Below are 18,256 nucleotides of genomic sequence, written 5' to 3'. Positions count from 1 at the left end.
GATACACCATTCCACAGGCCTCACAGATTCCAGAGCATTCAGATACAACATTCCACAGGCCTCACAGATTCCAGAGCATTCAGATACAACATTCCACAGGCCTCACAGATTCCAGAGCATTCAGATACAACATTCCACAGGCCTCACAGATTCCAGAGCATTCAGATACAACATTCCACATGCCTCACAGATTCCAGAGCATTCAGATACAACATTCCACAGGCCTCACAGATTCCAGAGCATTCAGATACAACATTCCACAGGCCTCACAGATTCCAGAGCATTCAGATACAACATTCCACATGCCTCACAGATTCCAGAGCATTCAGATACAACATTCCACAGGCCTCACAGATTCCAGAGCATTCAGATACAACATTCCACAGGCCTCACAGATTCCAGAGCATTCAGATACAACATCCCTACATTTCTCTCCACTCAGAAACACAGACTCCAAGTGCCCCACATACATGCCATTCATTGCCTCCATTTCAATCAATATTAATTTGCACATATCAATCAATGTAACAATGGATACTAATGACACTGATATTTCACCTACATACAACATGCACGTAAACAACAACACCATGCATGTAAACAACAGCAACAACACGCATGTAAACAACAACAACATGCACGTAAACAACAACAACGACATGCACGTAAACAACAACAACAAGATGCATGTAAACAACAACAACAACATGCATGTAAACAACAACAACAACATGTACGTAAACAACAACAACAAAATGCATGTAAAACAACAACAACAACACACACGTAAACAACAACAGCATACACGTATACAACAACCACAACACCATACACATAAACAACAACAACAACATGCACGTAAACAACAACATGCACGTAAACAACAACAACAAAATGCACGTAAACGACAACAACAACACGCACGTAAACGACAACAACTACATGCACATCAACAACAACAACATGCACGTAAACAACAACATAATGCACATAAACAACAAAATGCATGTAGAACAACAACAACATGCATGTAAACAACAACAACAACAACAGGCACGTAAACAATAACAACAACAGGCACGTTGACAATAACATCAACACGCACGTAAACAACAACAACATGCAAGCTTTTAAAAACGAAGCCCCGAGGACCAGACTACTATAGTATTCATTGGTACATTTTTTTAATAAAGACTTAAAAAGGCTGGGTCTCCATCTGATGGCTAATTATGGTTAAAACAGTGTGCAATGACTATTGCTCTACTAACCAAGCCATGTGTGTTGTGGACGGTGGCCAGTGTACCCGTGTGGGAGAGTTAGTATGTGGTACACAAAGACACTGGACAGGGTTAATGAGCGAGTCAGTTTCTGGATTAGTGGCCCGTATGCTATACGGGGGGAGAGTGACAGCAGCTCAATGTCGGTCTAAGAGACCACAGGAAGACCTCGACAGAAAACACACTATCCTCCCTATTGAAAACACACTGTCCTCTCCATTGAAAACACACTGTCCTCTCCATTGAAACCACACTATCCTCTCCATTAAAAACACACTATTCTCCCTATTGAAAACACACTGTCCTCTCCATTGAAAACACACTGTCCTCTCCATTGAAACCACACTATCCTCTCCATTAAAAACACACTATCCTCCCTATTGAAAACACACTGTCCTCTCCATTAAAAACACACTGTCCTCTCCATTAAAAACACACTGTCCTCTCCATTAAAAACACACTGTCCTCTCCATTAAAAACACACTGTCCTCTCCATTAAAAACACAGGCCCTCATGCTCACTGCAGCATCCTAAATAAATAACCTCTCCCTCCCTCTATACCCCCTCTCCCTCTCTCCCTCCCTCTATACCCCCTCTACCTCCCTCTATACCCCCTCTCCCTCTCTCCCTCCCTCTATACCCCTTCTCCCTCCCTCTATACCCCTCTCCCTCTATACCCTCTCTCCCTCCCTCTATACCCCCTCTCCCTCCCTCTATACCCCCTCCCATTCACCCCCCCCCCCCCACCACACACAGTCTCTGTCATTCACCCCCCCCCCCCACCACACACAGTCTCTGTCATTCACCCCCCCCCCCCCACCACACACAGTCGCTGTCATTCACACCCCCCCCCCCCCCCCCCCCACCACACACAGTCTCTGTCATTCACCCCACCCCCCCCACCACACACAGTCTCTATCAGTCACCCCCCCCCCATCACACACAGTCTCTGTCATTCACCCCCCCCCCCCCATCACACACAGTCTCTGTCATTCACCCCCCCCCCCCCCCCATCACACACAGTCTCTGTCATTCAAACCCCCCCCCCCCCCACCACACACAGTCTCTGTCACAGAGAAACACATACTGATGTCCACGTTGCAGCAGCCAAAGCCCCTCTCCACGGATAACACTGCTTGGTTCAAACAGGAAGTCTGAGACATGGTGACCCATTCTGGCAATGTGCTGGGGCAGAATGGTGTTGAGTGGTGCTGTGAAAACCTAGTGTCAGTCAGTCAATCAACCAGTCCAGTGGTGTTTGTTCAGCCATTGTGTTGCGTTTGTCCAAGTCAGTGTGAGTGACGTGAGTTAGAACATTATCTCCCCTTTCCTTCCTGTATGCTACCCAAATACAACAGCTACGTACATCCACTAGATAACAGCTAAGATATGTGTTGACTTGAAATTAAAAAGTCAGAACGAGAAAGAGATAAAGAGAGATTGTTGAAGAGAGAGAGATAGGTAAAGACAGAGATACTTGGAGAGAGAGGGAAAGACAGAGATAGTTGAAGAGAGAGAGAGAGGGAAATACAGAGATACTTCAAGAGAGAGGGAGGGAAAGACAGAGATATTTGAAGAGAGAGAGAGGGAAAGACAGAGATAGTTGAAGAGAGAGAGAGAGGGAAAGACAGAGATACTTGAAGAGAGCGAGAGAGGGAAAGACAGAGATACTTGAAGAGAGCGAGAGAGGGAAAGACAGAGATACTTGAAGAGAGAGAGAGGGAAAGACAGAGATACTTGAAGAGAGAGAGAGGGAAAGACAGAGATAGTTGAAGAGAGAGAGAGAGAGGGAAAGACAGAGATACTTCAAGAGAGAGGGAGGGAAAGACAGAGATAGTTGAAGAGAGAGAGAGAGAGAGAGAGAGAGGGGGAAAGGAATGAAAAGAGAAAAAGTTGGAGAAACAGGTAAAGACTGAGCGAGGGGTGCTAAGAGAGATAAGAGGTAGCGTTAACAAGAGAAACTGCTCTCTGGGTTCTGCCATTCCACACGGGAGGCCATATTGATCCGTGGCTCAGAGTGATGAAGTCACACGCTGTCGCTAAACACCATCGCACGTCCTCCATTGTTACCTCACGCTGTCGACGAGTGACATTAAGCTTCCTGTGACAGCGGGGTTCACAAAACCCACGCCGCTCAAATGACAACACCGCCTGCCCCAACTGTTAATACCCATCAGCCCCTTGGTGAAGACACAGTTTCAGGATTTCGTAGCCCCAATCTCTCGTTGTGAAAGCCGTTGTTGTATATAGTCTACTAAAGCTCTGATGAAGAGAGGCATTTCAAGAGGGGAAAGAGCTTTAATTTGTGGGTTTCTATCCAACAGTGAGTTCTATGAAGTCAGGGAAAAGTGAAGCGTAACTTAACTGGGGCGTTTGGAGCATGTTTCCAGTGGTACGTTAGGATGAGCAGGTGGGCCTGATGATTATTACAATGGAAAAAGACTGGAGGCTGGAGGCTGGAGGCTGGAGGCTGGAGGCTAGAGGCTAGAGGCTAGAGGCTAGAGGCTAGAGGCTAGAGGCTAGAGGCTAGAGGCTAGAGGCTAGAGGCTAGAGGCTAGAGGCTAGAGGCTAGAGGCTAGAGGCTAGAGGCTAGAGGCTAGAGACTAGAGGCTGGAGGCTGGAGGCTGGAGGGTGGAGGTGTGTTTGGTAGTATGATGAAAATTGCCTTTCTTCTTCAAAGTTGTTTATGATCACAGCCCTTTTATGATCACACACACGCGCATGCACAAGCAGACGCACACACATATTATCAAAGCATGTTGTGTGTGGCTGGAGCATCAGGGGACTCACTTCCGTCATGACACTGACACGTCATGTACACTGAACAAAAATATAAACACAATATGTAAAGTGTTGTTCCCATGTTTCATGAGCTGATCTAAAAGAATCCAGAAATGTTCCATACGCACAAAAAGCTTATTTCTCTCAAATGTTGTGCACAAATGTGTTTACATTCCTGTTAGTGAGCATTTCTCCTTTGCCAAAATAATCCATCCACCTGACAGGTGTGGCATATCAAGAAGCTGATTAAACATCATGATCATTACACAGGTGCACCTTGTGTTGGGGACAATAAAATGTTTCGAGGGAGTGTGCAATTGACATGCTGACTACAGGAATGTCCACAAGAGATGTTGCCAGATAATTGAATGTTCATTTCTCTACCATAAGCCATCTGCAACATTGTGAACAGAGTGCCCCATGGTGGCGGTGGGGTTATGGTATGGGCAGACAAAAGCTACGGACAACGAACCCCAATTGCATTTTATCAATGGCAATTTGAGCGCACAGAGATACCGTGACGAGATCCTGAGGCCCATTGTCGTAACATTCAACCACGGACATCACCTCCTGTTTCAACATGAAAATGTCCCAGTTCTTGCACGGCCTGCATACTCACCAGACATGTCACCCATTGAGCATGTTTGGGATGCTCTGGATCGACTTGTACGACAGCGTGTTCCAGTTCCTGCCAATATCCAGCAACTTTGCACAGCCATTGAAGAGGAGTGGGACAACATTCCATAGGCCACAATCAACAGCCTGATCCACTCACTGTGAAGGAGATGTGTCACGCTGTATGAGGCAAATGGTGGTCACACCAGATCCCCACCACTACTTTTTTGTTAAGGTATCTGTGATCAACAGATTCATATCTGTATTCCCAGTCATGTGAAATCCATAGATTAGGACCTAATGAATTTAGTTAAATTGACTGATATCCTTATATGAACTGTAACTCAGTCAAATCTTTGAAATTGTTGCATGTTGCATTTATATTTTTGGTCAGTATCCATAGTTTTACTAGTTTGCCCTTCTGTGAGCTGCATGAGGCTCTCCTGAGTATTTAGAAATGGGTTTGTGGTGGACACACACTCGAGCATACACACACAGATGAGTCTACACACACACACACACACACACACACACACACACACACACACACACACACACACACACACACACACACACACACACACACACACACATCTAAAGGAAGACACAGTGCCTGGGACAGATGTGGATCCCAGCCATATGGAGATAGAAACACACTCAGGCTAATCTAATGAAAATACATGGGGCTTGTCAGAGCCCTGTTCCCAGTGTACACACACACACACACACACACACACACACACACACACACACACACACACACACACACACACACACACACACACACACACACACACACTTAGAGAATCATATGGAATAGAATAGAGAATCAGGTGGAATAGAATAGAGAATCATATGGAATAGAATAGAGAATCAGGTGGAATAGAATAGAGAATCAGGTGCAATAGAATAGAGAATCAGGTGGAATAGAATAGAGAATCAGGTGGAATAGAATAGAGAATCATATGGAATAGAATAGAGAATCAGGTGGAATAGAATAGAGAATCAGGTGGAATAGAATAGAGAATCATATGGAAAAGAATAGAGAATCAGGTGGAATCGAATAGAGAATCAAATGGAACAGAATAGAGAATCAGGTGGAATAGAATAGAGAATCATATGGAATAGAATAGAGAATCAGGTGGAATAGAATAGAGAATCAGGTGGAATCGAATAGAGAATCAAATGGAACAGAATAGAGAATCAGGTGGAATAGAATAGAGAATCATATGGAATAGAATAGAGAATCAGGTGGAATAGAATAGAGAATCATATGGAATAGAATAGAGAATCAGGTGCAATAGAATAGAGAATCAGGTGGAATAGAATAGAGAATCATATGGAACAGAATAGAGAATCAGGTGGAATATAATAGAGAATCATATGGAATAGAATAGAGAATCAGGTGCAATAGAATAGAGAATCAGGTGGAATAGAATAGAGCATCAGGTGGAATAGAATAGAGAATCAGGTGGAATAGAATAGAGAATCATATGGAATAGAATAGAGAATCCGGTGGAATAGAATAGAGAATCATATGGAAGAGAATAGAGAATCACTTGGAATATAATAGAGAATCACATGGAATAGAATAGAGAATCAGGTGGAATAGAATAGAGAATAATATGGAATAGAATAGAGAATTCTATTGAATAGAATAGAGAATCAGGTGGAATAGAATAGAGAATCGAATAGAGAATCATATGGAATATAATAGAGAATCACATGGAATAGAATAGAGAATCAGGTGGAATAGAATAGAGAATAATATGGAATAGAATAGATAATTATTTTGAATAGAATAGGGAATTATGTGGAATAGAATAAATAGATTGACAGCTGCCTCTGATTGAGAACCATATCAGACCAAACACAGAAATAGAAAATCATAGAAAAACTAACATAGACAACCCACCCAACGCACGCCCTGACCATACTAAAACAAAAGACAAAACAAAGGAACTAAGGTCAGAACGTGACACCTGCTCAGTGACAACCCTGACAGATCACTCCTCTCATTAATGTATATTGAGCCCATCCCCACCCATCCCATAGATCTTTACTGAATATATATGTCACCCTCGTTCCGTAGAAAACACCAAATTGCACTTCTCTCTCTCTCGCTCTCTCTCTCTCTCTCTCTCATTCAACGAGGTGTCATTTTTAAAACCAGTTACCAGAAGATGCCACGCCAAACAGTGACAGAGACAGTTTCTAAAAGCTTTGGAACCAAATGACATGGAACGAAAGAAAGATAGAGAGAATAAGCGAAGGAGAGAGTGGAGGAGAAGTGGTTCCGTTTCGCATGGGAGTGATGGTGTCAGAGGCATGTATATCCGTCTCTCCATTAGCGACCCGCGCTGTGAGATTTTTCTGACCCACACAAGGAAAAAGGCCATTTTAGGCTTATGGGTTAGAGTACGGATTAGAATTAAGGTTAGAATTAGAATTAGGGGTTGGGCATTAAGGTTTACGGTTAGGGGTTAGGAAAATAGGATTTTGAATGGGAATAAATTGTTTGGTCCCCACACAGATAGTAAAATAAGTGTGTGTGTGTGTGTGATGGAGCGAGGATTAGCAGAGGGGGGCGGAGCAGAGTGGGTAGAAGACCCCCAAAGCTTGTTATGGTATGGAGTAATGTGAGAGAGAGACTATGTACAGACTCAGTGAGCATAGCCTTGCCATTGAGAAAAGCCTCCGTAGGAAGACCTGGCTCTCATGAGAAGACAGGCTATGTGCACACTGCCCACAAAATTTGGTGGAAACTGAGCTGCACTTCCTAACCTCCTGCCAAATGTATGACGATATTAGTGACACATATTTCCCTCAAATTGCACAGATCCACAAAGAAATTGAAAACAAACCCAATTTTGATAAACTCCCATATCTACTGGGAGAAATACCAGTGTGTCATCACAGCAGCAAGATGTATGACCTGTTGCCACAAGAAAAGGGCAACCAGTGAAGAACAAACACCATTGTAAATACAACCCATATTTATGCTTATTTATTTTAACTTGTGTGCTTTAACCATTTGTACATTGTTACAACACTGTATATATATAATATAACATTTGTAATGTCTTTATTGTTTTGAAACTTCTGTATGTGTAATGTTTACTGTTAATTTGTATTGTTTATTTCACTTTTGTATAATATCTACCTCACTTGCTTTGGCAATGTTAACACATGTTTCCCATGCCAATAAAGCCCCTTGAATTGAATTGAATTGAGAGAGAGAGAGGGACAACAAACAGATCCAGAGAGAGAGAGAGATGTCTTTATTGTTTTGAAACTTCTGTATGTGTAATGTTTACTGTTAATTTGTATTGTTTATTTCACTTTTGTATAATATCTACCTCACTTGCTTTGGCAATGTTAACACATGTTTCCCATGCCAATAAAGCCCCTTGAATTGAATTGAATTGAATTGAGAGAGAGAGAGAGAGAGAGAGAGAGAGAGAGAGAGAGAGAGAGAGAGAGAGAGAGAGAGAGAGAGAGAGAGAGAGAGAGAGAGAGAGAGAGAGAGAGAGAGAGAGAGAGAGAGAGAGAGAGAGAGAGAGAGAGAGAGAGAGAGAGAGAGAGAGAGAGAGAGAGAGAAAGAAACAGAGAAGGACAGAGAGAGAGAAAGAAACAGAGAAGGACAGAGAGAGAGAAAGAAACAGAGAGAGAGAGAAAGAAACAGAGAGAGAGAGAAAGAAACAGAGAGAGAGAGAAAGAGAGAAACAGAGAGAGAGAGAAAGAGAGAAACAGAGAGAGAGAGAAACAGAGAGAGAAACAGAGAGAGAGAGAGAGAGAGAGAGAGAGAAACAGAGAGAGAGAGAGAGAGAGAAACAGAGAGAGAGAGAGAGAGAGAGAGAGAGAGAGAGAGAGAGAGAGAGAGAGAGAGAGAAGAGAGAGAGAGAGAGAGAGAGAGAGAGAGAAACAGAGAGAGAGAGAGAGAGAGAGAGAAACAGAGAGAGAGAGAAACAGAGAAAGAGAGAGAGAGAGAGAGAGAGGAACAGAGAAAGAGAGAGAGAGAGAGAGAGAGAAACAGAGAAAGAGAGAGAGAGAGAAACAGAGAAAGAGAGAGAGAGAGAGAGAAACAGAGAAAGAGAGAGAGAGAGAGAGAGAGAGAGAAACAGAGAAAGAGAGAGAGAAACAGAGAGAGATAAACAGAGAAAGAGAGAGAAACAGAGAGAGCTAGAGAGAGAGAGAAACACACAGAGAGAGAGAGAGAGAGAGAGACACAGTGAGAGAATAAGAGAGAAGATATGACCAAATAAACAGCATAAGGCCATAGCTTTCCCTTGGTGATGCAGAGGATCAGTCATCTTGCAGCAGAGCCAAAGATCGCAGGTGCAATCACACATCTTTAACCTCTTTAACGACTTTAACGAGTCACCCTCCCGGATCCGGGATCCTCCTAATCAAAAAAGCTGACTAGCATAGCCTAGCCTAACGCGACAGGGATATCATATAATATAATCCAATACAGCAAATGAAAGATAAAAATCATGTGAATCCAGCCATCATTTCCGATTTTTAAAATGTTTTACAGCGAAAACACAATATATATTTATATTAGCTCACCACAATAGCCAAACACACAACGCCATGTTTTCACCATGTTTCCACCGCAAAGGTAGCTTTCACAAAACCCACAAATAGAGATAAAATTAATCACTAACCTTTGGACAACTTCATCAGATGACAGTCTTATAACATCATATTATACAATACATTTATGTTTTGTTCGAAAATGTGCATATTTAGAGCTACAAATCCTGGTTTTACATTGTGAATACGTAGCCATAATGCACCAAAATGTCCGGAGTTATTTTGGACAGTCATGTAATCTAACCAAAAAACTCATCATAAACTTTACTAAAAAATACATGTTGTGCAGCAAATGAAAGATACACTGGTTCTTATTAATGCAACTTCTGTGTTAGATTTTTAAAAATAACTTTAGTACAACATACAGCATGCAATATTGTGAGACAGCGCTCACATATTCTCCGTGTTGTTGGAGCCAACACAAACCACAAAAATACGAAATAACATCATAAATATTCTCTTACTTTTGATGATCTTCCATCAGAATGTTGTGCAAGGAGTCCTAGTTCCAGAATAAATCGTTGTTTTGTTTTAGAATGTCCATTTCTTCTGTTGAATTAGCAACTTTGGCTCGCCATGTGGAGGGCACATGTCCAAGAAATCTTTGCGCCTGGAACAAAAAATTCCAAAAGTCTCAATAAACGTCGAATAAACTGGTCAAACCTACTTTATGATGTTTTTCTCATATGTATCCAATAAAATCAGAGCCGGAGCATTTCGTCGTGTATACGTAACGCATTTCAGAAGACAATGTGAAGTTCCCCTGTGCGCAGTTGAATACTGACAAAAGAGCGGACCTGTCACTCCAAAACCTCTCATTCGGCCTCACATCAAGCTAGACACCCCATTCAACCTTCTACTGCCTGTTGACATCTAGTGGAAGGCGTATGAAGTGCATACAGATCCATAAATATAAGCCAGTTGAATAGGCAGGCCCTGACACAGAGCCCCATTTTCATAATTTTCACTTCCTGTTTGGAAGTTTGCCAAATGAGTTCTGTTTTACTCACAGATATAATTCAAACAGTTTTAGAAACTTCATAGTGTTTTCTATCCAATAGTAATAATAATATGCATATTGTATGATCTAGAACAGAGTACGAGGCCGTTTAATTTGGGCACGATTTTTTCCCAAAGTGAAAACAGCGCCCCCTATTAAGAAGAAGTTTTAAACATTTACAGGTTTTGATCAGGTTCAGATATACAAAATACATTTTGTCCTGATTGATAAATCCAGTCAGAAATGCAGAATTAAGACAAAAAAATAAATAATTCATTGTAAAAATTGCCTGTTATGTTTTTACCTGCCATACATAATTCCTACTTTGACATTTTTTTTATTTAACTAGGCAAGTCAGTTAAGAACAAATTCGTATTTTCAACGACGGCCTAGGAACAGTGGGATAACTGCCTTGATCAGGGGCAGAACGACAGATTTTTACCTTGTCAGCATGGGGATTCAATCTCTCAACCTTTCGGTTACTAGTCCAACCCTCTAACCACTAGGCTACCTGCCGCCCCATGTTTAATGTGGTCCCCCTGCTGGCTTATTATTCATGATCTGAAAATCAAGAGTCTTGGATTTAAATATGGGCCCAGAAGAGCACAGCGTATAAAGAGGATGGGTAAAGTGATGGTGAATAACACAGTTACCAGGATATCCCTGGGTTAGTTATGTCTAAGGCGGCTAAAAGGGAAGCATGGAAATCCTGATTGACCACACTGCCATGGCGACCACACTGCCACGGCGACCACGCTGCCACGGCAACCATACTGAACAAAGAAGAAAGGGAGCCTCCCTGGTGGTGCAAGAGGACCTAGGAACCGACATCGTAGGTTCAAACCCCACATGTCCAGGTTGTAGTTGTGATTGGACGATTAAGTTAAAATGCCATGTGTCTCTATATCAGGAATGCGCCACATGCCACCCCCCCCACACTTTTTTTTGAAAGCACTCGGATCAATAATAATAATGAACAAATACAGGGGCCTTCAGAAAGTATTCAGACAGCTTGACTTTTTCAGATTTTGTTGCATTACAGCCTATATTTACAGTAAAATTTATTACATTTAGATTTTTTGATAGACAATACCTGGAAAGGGTTGTCTTTCAATGATCAACAACAAATTTGACAGAGCTTGAAGAATTTTGCACATGTGGGTACACAGACCAGTGAGACACTGCCGAGTCCAGATTTCTTGTGGCACACAACCACGGTCAAAGTTGCCCATCCCTGATTTACTGTATATCATAGTGCTGAGCGAATAGTGCTTTTTGAGGTCGGTTCGGTTTCGGTTCGATAATTAATATGACCACTTTTTCTGTGATAAACTATGTAGAATATTGGCCTGTTGGAAACTACAACTCCCTATTACATCATACAGTTCAGTCTGGATCTGATTTAACTCTAGAGAAACTACAACTCCCTACTACATCTCACAGTTCGGGCTTGATCTGCTTTATCTTTAAAGAAACCGTGCTATGTGCACACTGAGATCACAGGGGGAAAAAAAAAACAGAACGAAATGGAATTCAAATAACTGAACCGATGTTGGTCCGTTAGTTCTTTAATTAATAAAAAAACGAACTAATAAACAACATTTTGTTTAATCGCTCAAAACTACTATATCACATAATGGGGATGTATTTCACGCTGCTTTCTAATGCTTTAATTTGCATGCTGAGAATGTTGTGTTAATATGGACAGCTTTTGTGTTTTGGACACCTGGACAGCTTTTGTGTTTTGTGAATATATCTAATTTCTTGACCTCACAATGTTAACACAACCTAAAGAAACATTTTGGGAACTTTCAAAGAACACAATGTTCCTACCAGACTGTTCCCACAACCAAATGAAACATTTTGGGAACCTTTTAAAGAACAGATTAAATATCTTACAGGAATGTACTTGCAACATCAGGCAAATGGTTTTATACAAAGATTCTATAATCATCACCACAAATGGAGCGTTGTTGTGTTATTACAACATTTGCCGTGACCTAACAATTGTTCTGGGATCTTTAACAGGACCAACTGGTTCATTACTGGCACATTCTGTTATTACATTACCTGGACATCTAATGCGAACTTCTGGTTCATTACTGGCACATTCTGTTATTACATTACCTGGACATCTAATGAGAACTTCCCGTTCATTACTGGCACATTCTGTTATTACATTACCTGGACATCTAATGAGAACTTCTGGTGAATGTTCTGTGGTGGATGTCACAGTTGTTGTGCACAATGTTTTAGTGAATGTTAGGCGAACATTCCAGCGGTATTTCATTTCAAACGTTGTGGATGACTCTTCATGTAATGACAGCTCACTGAGACTTCACAAGGTCGTGTTCATGCTTCATAACAAGTTGATAAACTTCATAACCAGTTGATACACTTCAGAACCAGTTGATACACTTCATAACCAGTTGATACACTTCATAACCAGTTGATACACTTCAGAACCAGTTGATACACTTCAGAACCAGTTGATACACTTCATAACCAGTTGATACACTTCATAACCAGTTGATACACTTCATAACCAGTTGATACACTTCATAACCAGTTGATACACTTCATAACCAGTTGATACACCTCATAACCAGTTGATACACTTCATAACCAGTTGATAAACTTCATAACCAGTTGATACACTTCATAACCAGTTGATACACTTTATAACCAGTTGATACACTTCAGAACCAGTTGATAAACTTTATAACCAGTTGATACACTTCATAACCAGTTGATACACTTCATAACCAGTTGATACACTTCATAACCAGTTGATACACTTCATAACCAGTTGATACACTTCATAACCAGTTGATAAACTTCATAACCAGTTGATACACTTCATAACCAGTTGATACACTTCATAACCAGTTGATAAACTTCATAACCAGTTGATACACTTCATAACCAGTTGATACACTTCATAACCAGTTGATAAACTTCATAACCAGTTGATAAACTTTATAACCAGTTGATACACTTCAGAACCAGTTGATAAACTTCATAACCAGTTGATAAACTTCAGAACCAGTTGATACACTTCAGAACCAGTTGATAAACTTCAGAACCAGTTGATAAACTTCAGAACCAGTTGATACACTTCATAACCAGTTGATACACTTCATAACCAGTTGATACACTTTATAACCAGTTGATACACTTCATAACCAGTTGATACACTTCATAACCAGTTGATAAACTTCAGAACCAGTTGATAAACTTCAGAACCAGTTGATACACTTCAGAACCAGTTGATACACTTCAGAACCAGTTGATAAACTTCAGAACCAACGCTTCATGGTTGCTTTCTTTATTTTTCCGCACTTTTTATTGTCCGTTAGTCAGCATCGCATTTTGGCGTGTGCATCAGCTCAAGCTTTTTGACTTTTTTTACAGTTGCAATCTTATAACGTCGCTGTGACCTCATCGAATAGTGGTGAACATGATGTCATCGAATAGTGGTGAACATGATGTCATTGGATAGTGGTGAACATGATGTCATTGGATAGTGGGGACCATGATTTCATTGGATAGTGGGGAACATAAATTCATTGGATAGTGGTGAACATGATGTCATTGGATAGTGGTGAACATGATGTCATCGAATAGTGGTGAACATGATGTCATTGGATAGTGGGGAACATGATGTCATCGAATAGTGGTGAACATGTCATTGGATAGTGGTGAACATGATGTCATTGGATGGTGGTGAACATGATGTCATTGGATAGTGGTGAACATGATTTCATTGGATAGTGGTGAACATGATGTCATTGGATAGTGGTGAACATGATGTAATTTTATAGTGGTGAACATGATGTCATTGGATAGTGGGGAACATGATTTCATTGGATAGTGGTGCACATGATGTCATTGGATAGTGGGGAACATGATTTCATTGGATAGTGGTGAACATGATGTCATTGGATAGTGGTGAACATGATGTCATTGGATAGTGGTGAACATGATGTCATTGGATAGTGGGGAACATGATTTCATTGGATAGTGGCGAACATGATGTCATTGGATAGTGGTGAACACAAATCACATGGAAAAACTCAGACACTAATACAGAACTCGGCAGGCCATTGGGGAATGAGGGGACGTTCCTCCATTCTGTGGATGTGTAACCATGTGACTCTTTCTAAATGTATTTCTTTGAAAGCCCCTGTCTAACTCACTAAATGTGTCCCTGAATGGCACTTTCTAACTAAGTGATTGTGTGTGTGTGTGTGTGTCTGACTGTCTGAGTGTGTGTGTGTGAGAGAGACTTTCATTGACTCGCCACATTTGTATCCCCCACCACACAGTGGTGACTCTGGTTCGTTGGGACACTAAAGCCTGCTTGACTTGCCCTATGCAGACTGAATGCTAACTCCGGTGAAGGAATGCCCGCCGTTGGCACCCGGTCAATGCCACTGAGAGTGACAACACCAAGCACTGGCAACCATGTTTGATTTTGTGGGCGACGGCGCCACCTCAGCACAGGGGAGGCAACGTACCACACTACACTGCCAGCGGGGCAGATCAATGGAGGGAAGTTCTGGAAAGAAAAGGTCACTGCCTCCATGATGGTGGAAGAACAGCTGAGGTTTGGAACTTGTATCTGAACAATTGACATCCTGAGTTTTCTGGAGTTATTTATGTTTAGAGAATGTCTCTCAGTTTGAATTTGTTCTATGACATTATGGGAACGTGTTGCTCCAGCTGATTTGTTCACATAGAAAACGGAGCGTTACATTTTTTAATACGGCCGGATTCCCGGCACCTACCCTTATAAATTTTTTTTTATGCATACATGACTGTAAGTCGCTTTGGATTAAAACGTCTGCTAAATGGAATAAGAAAACATTCTTGGCTGATTCTGTGACAGATATATTTAATGTATGATTTGGACGCATCGGTTCACACTCTTTCTATCAGTACATTAGATCAGGCCTCCATGTCACATGTCACATGTGGCATCTGGTGTCTACCATACCTGGCTCCTGGTGTCTACCATACCTGGTTCCTGGTGTCTACCCTACCTGGTTCCTTGTGTCTACCATACCTGTCTCCTTGTGTCTACCCTACCTGGTTCCTGGTGTCTACCCTACCTGTCTCCTGGTGTCTACCCTACCTGTCTCCTGGTGTCTACCCTAACTGGTTCCTGGTGTCTACCATACCTGTCTCCTTGTGTCTACCCTACCTGGTTCCTGGTGTCTACCCTACCTGTCTCCTGGTGTCTACCCTACCTGGTTCCTGGTGTCTACCATACCTGGTTCCTGGTGTCTACCCTACCTGTCTCCTGGTGTCTACCCTACCTGTCTCCTGGTGTCTACCCTACCTGGTTCCTGGTGTCTACCCTACCTGTCTCCTGGTGTCTACCATACCTGGTTCCTGGTGTCTACCCTACCTGGTTCCTGGTGTCTACCCTACCTGGGTCCTGGTGTCTACCATACCTGGTTCCTGGTGTCTACCCTACCTGTCTCCTGGTGTCTACCCTACCTGTCTCCTGGTGTCTACCCTACCTGGTTCCTGGTGTCTACCCTACCTGTCTCCTGGTGTCTACCATACCTGGTTCCTGGTGTCTACCCTACCTGGTTCCTGGTGTCTACCCTACCTGGGTCCTGGTGTCTACCCTACCTGTCTCCTGGTGTCTACCATACCTGGTTCCTGGTGTCTACCCTACCTGGGTCCTGGTGTCTACCCTACCTGGTTCCTGGTGTCTACCATACCTGGGTCCTGGTGTCTACCCTACCTGGTTCCTGGTGTCTACCATACCTGTCTCCTGGTGTCTACCCTACCTGTCTCCTGGTGTCTACCCTACCTGTCTCCTGGTGTCTACCATACCTGGTTCCTGGTGTCTACCGTACCTGGTTCCTGGTGTCTACCCTACCTGTCTCCTGGTGTCTACCATACCTGGTTCCTGGTGTCTACCCTACCTGTCTCCTGGTGTCTACCATACCTGGTTCCTGGTGTCTACCCTACCTGTCTCCTGGTGTCTACCATACCTGGTTCCTGGTGTCTACCCTACCTGTCTCCTGGTGTCTACCCTACCTGTCTCCTGGTGTCTACCTTACCTGTCTCCTGGTGTCTACCTTACCTGTCTCCTGGTGTCTACCTTACCTGTCTCCTGGTGTCTACCCTACCTGTCTCCTTGTGTCTACCCTACCTGGTTCCTGGTGTCTACCATACCTGGTTCCTGGTGTCTACCCTACCTGGTTCCTAGTGTCTACCCTACCTGGTTCCTGGTGTCTACCCTACCTGGTTCCTGGTGTCTACCTTACCTGGTTCCTGGTGTCTACCCTACCTGGTTCCTGGTGTCTACCTTACCTGGTTCCTGGTGTCTACCCTACCTGGGTCCTGGTGTCTACCCTACCTGTCTCCTGGTGTCTACCATACCTGGTTCCTGGTGTCTACCATACCTGGTTCCTGGTGTCTACCCTACCTGGTTCCTGGTGTCTACCCTACCTGTCTCCTGGTGTCTACCCTACCTGGTTCCTGGTGTCTACCCTACCTGTCTCCTGGTGTCTACCATACCTGGTTCCTGGTGTCTACCATACCTGGTTCCTGGTGTCTACCCTACCTGGGTCCTGGTGTCTACCCTACCTGTCTCCTGGTGTCTACCTTACCTGTCTCCTGGTGTCTACCCTACCTGTCTCCTGGTGTCTACCCTACCTGTCTCCTGGTGTCTACCCTACCTGTCTCCTGGTGTCTACCCTACCTGGGTCCTGGTGTCTACCCTACCTGTCTCCTGGTGTCTACCCTACCTGTCTCCTGGTGTCTACCTTACCTGGCTCCTGGTGTCATCATACCTGTCTCCTGGTGTCATCATACCTGTCTCCTGGTGTCTACCCTACCTGTCTCCTGGTGTCTACCTTACCTGGCTCCTGGTGTCATCATACCTGTCTCCTGGTGTCTACCCTACCTGTCTCCTGGTGTCTACCCTACCTGTCTCCTGGTGTCTACCCTACCTGTCTCCTGGTGTCTACCCTACCTGGGTCCTGGTGTCTACCCTACCTGTCTCCTGGTGTCTACCCTACCTGGGTCCTGGTGTCTACCCTACCTGTCTCCTGGTGTCTACCCTACCTGTCTCCTGGTGTCTACCTTACCTGTCTCCTGGTGTCTACCTTACCTGTCTCCTGGTGTCTACCTTACCTGTCTCCTGGTGTCTACCCTACCTGTCTCCTTGTGTCTACCCTACCTGGTATCTGGTGTCTACCATACCTGGTTCCTGGTGTCTACCCTACCTGGTTCCTAGTGTCTACCCTACCTGGTTCCTGGTGTCTACCCTACCTGGTTCCTGGTGTCTACCTTACCTGGTTCCTGGTGTCTACCCTACCTGGTTCCTGGTGTCTACCTTACCTGTCTCCTGGTGTCTACCCTACCTGGTTCCTGGTGTCTACCCTACCTGGTTCCTGGTGTCTACCTTACCTGGTTCCTGGTGTCTACCCTACCTGGTTCCTGGTGTCTACCTTACCTGGTTCCTGTTGTCTACCCTACCTGGTTCCTGGTGTCTACCTTACCTGGTTCCTGGTGTCTACCCTACCTGGTTCCTGGTGTCTACCTTACCTGGTTCCTGTTGTCTACCCTACCTGGTTCCTGGTGTCTACCTTACCTGGTTCCTGGTGTCTACCCTACCTGGTTCCTGGTGTCTACCTTACCTGGTTCCTGGTGTCTACCTTACCTGATTCCTGGTGTCTACCCTACCTGGTTCCTGGTGTCATCATACATAGCTCCTGCTGTCTACCATACTTTTTTTCTGGTTTCTACCATAGTCCTGGGTCAGTTAGGTATGACCTTTGACCTCTTTCAAAGCGCTGGGAACACACCCAGGAGAAGAGGGGTGATTTTAGGGTTCTCACAGTCCCCCCTACTCATATTAAAACATTTAGCAAAACATTACCCCACAGCAGGGGCAAAGGAGGATAGGAGATGGGTCGGGGTAGGAAAGGAGAGAGAGGGGAGAAGGAGAGGTGAAGAG

The sequence above is a fragment of the Salvelinus namaycush genome, chromosome 13 (assembly GCF_016432855.1).
Source record: "Salvelinus namaycush isolate Seneca chromosome 13, SaNama_1.0, whole genome shotgun sequence".
NCBI lineage: Eukaryota > Metazoa > Chordata > Actinopteri > Salmoniformes > Salmonidae > Salvelinus > Salvelinus namaycush.
Note: the sequence above shows the minus strand (reverse complement) of the source record.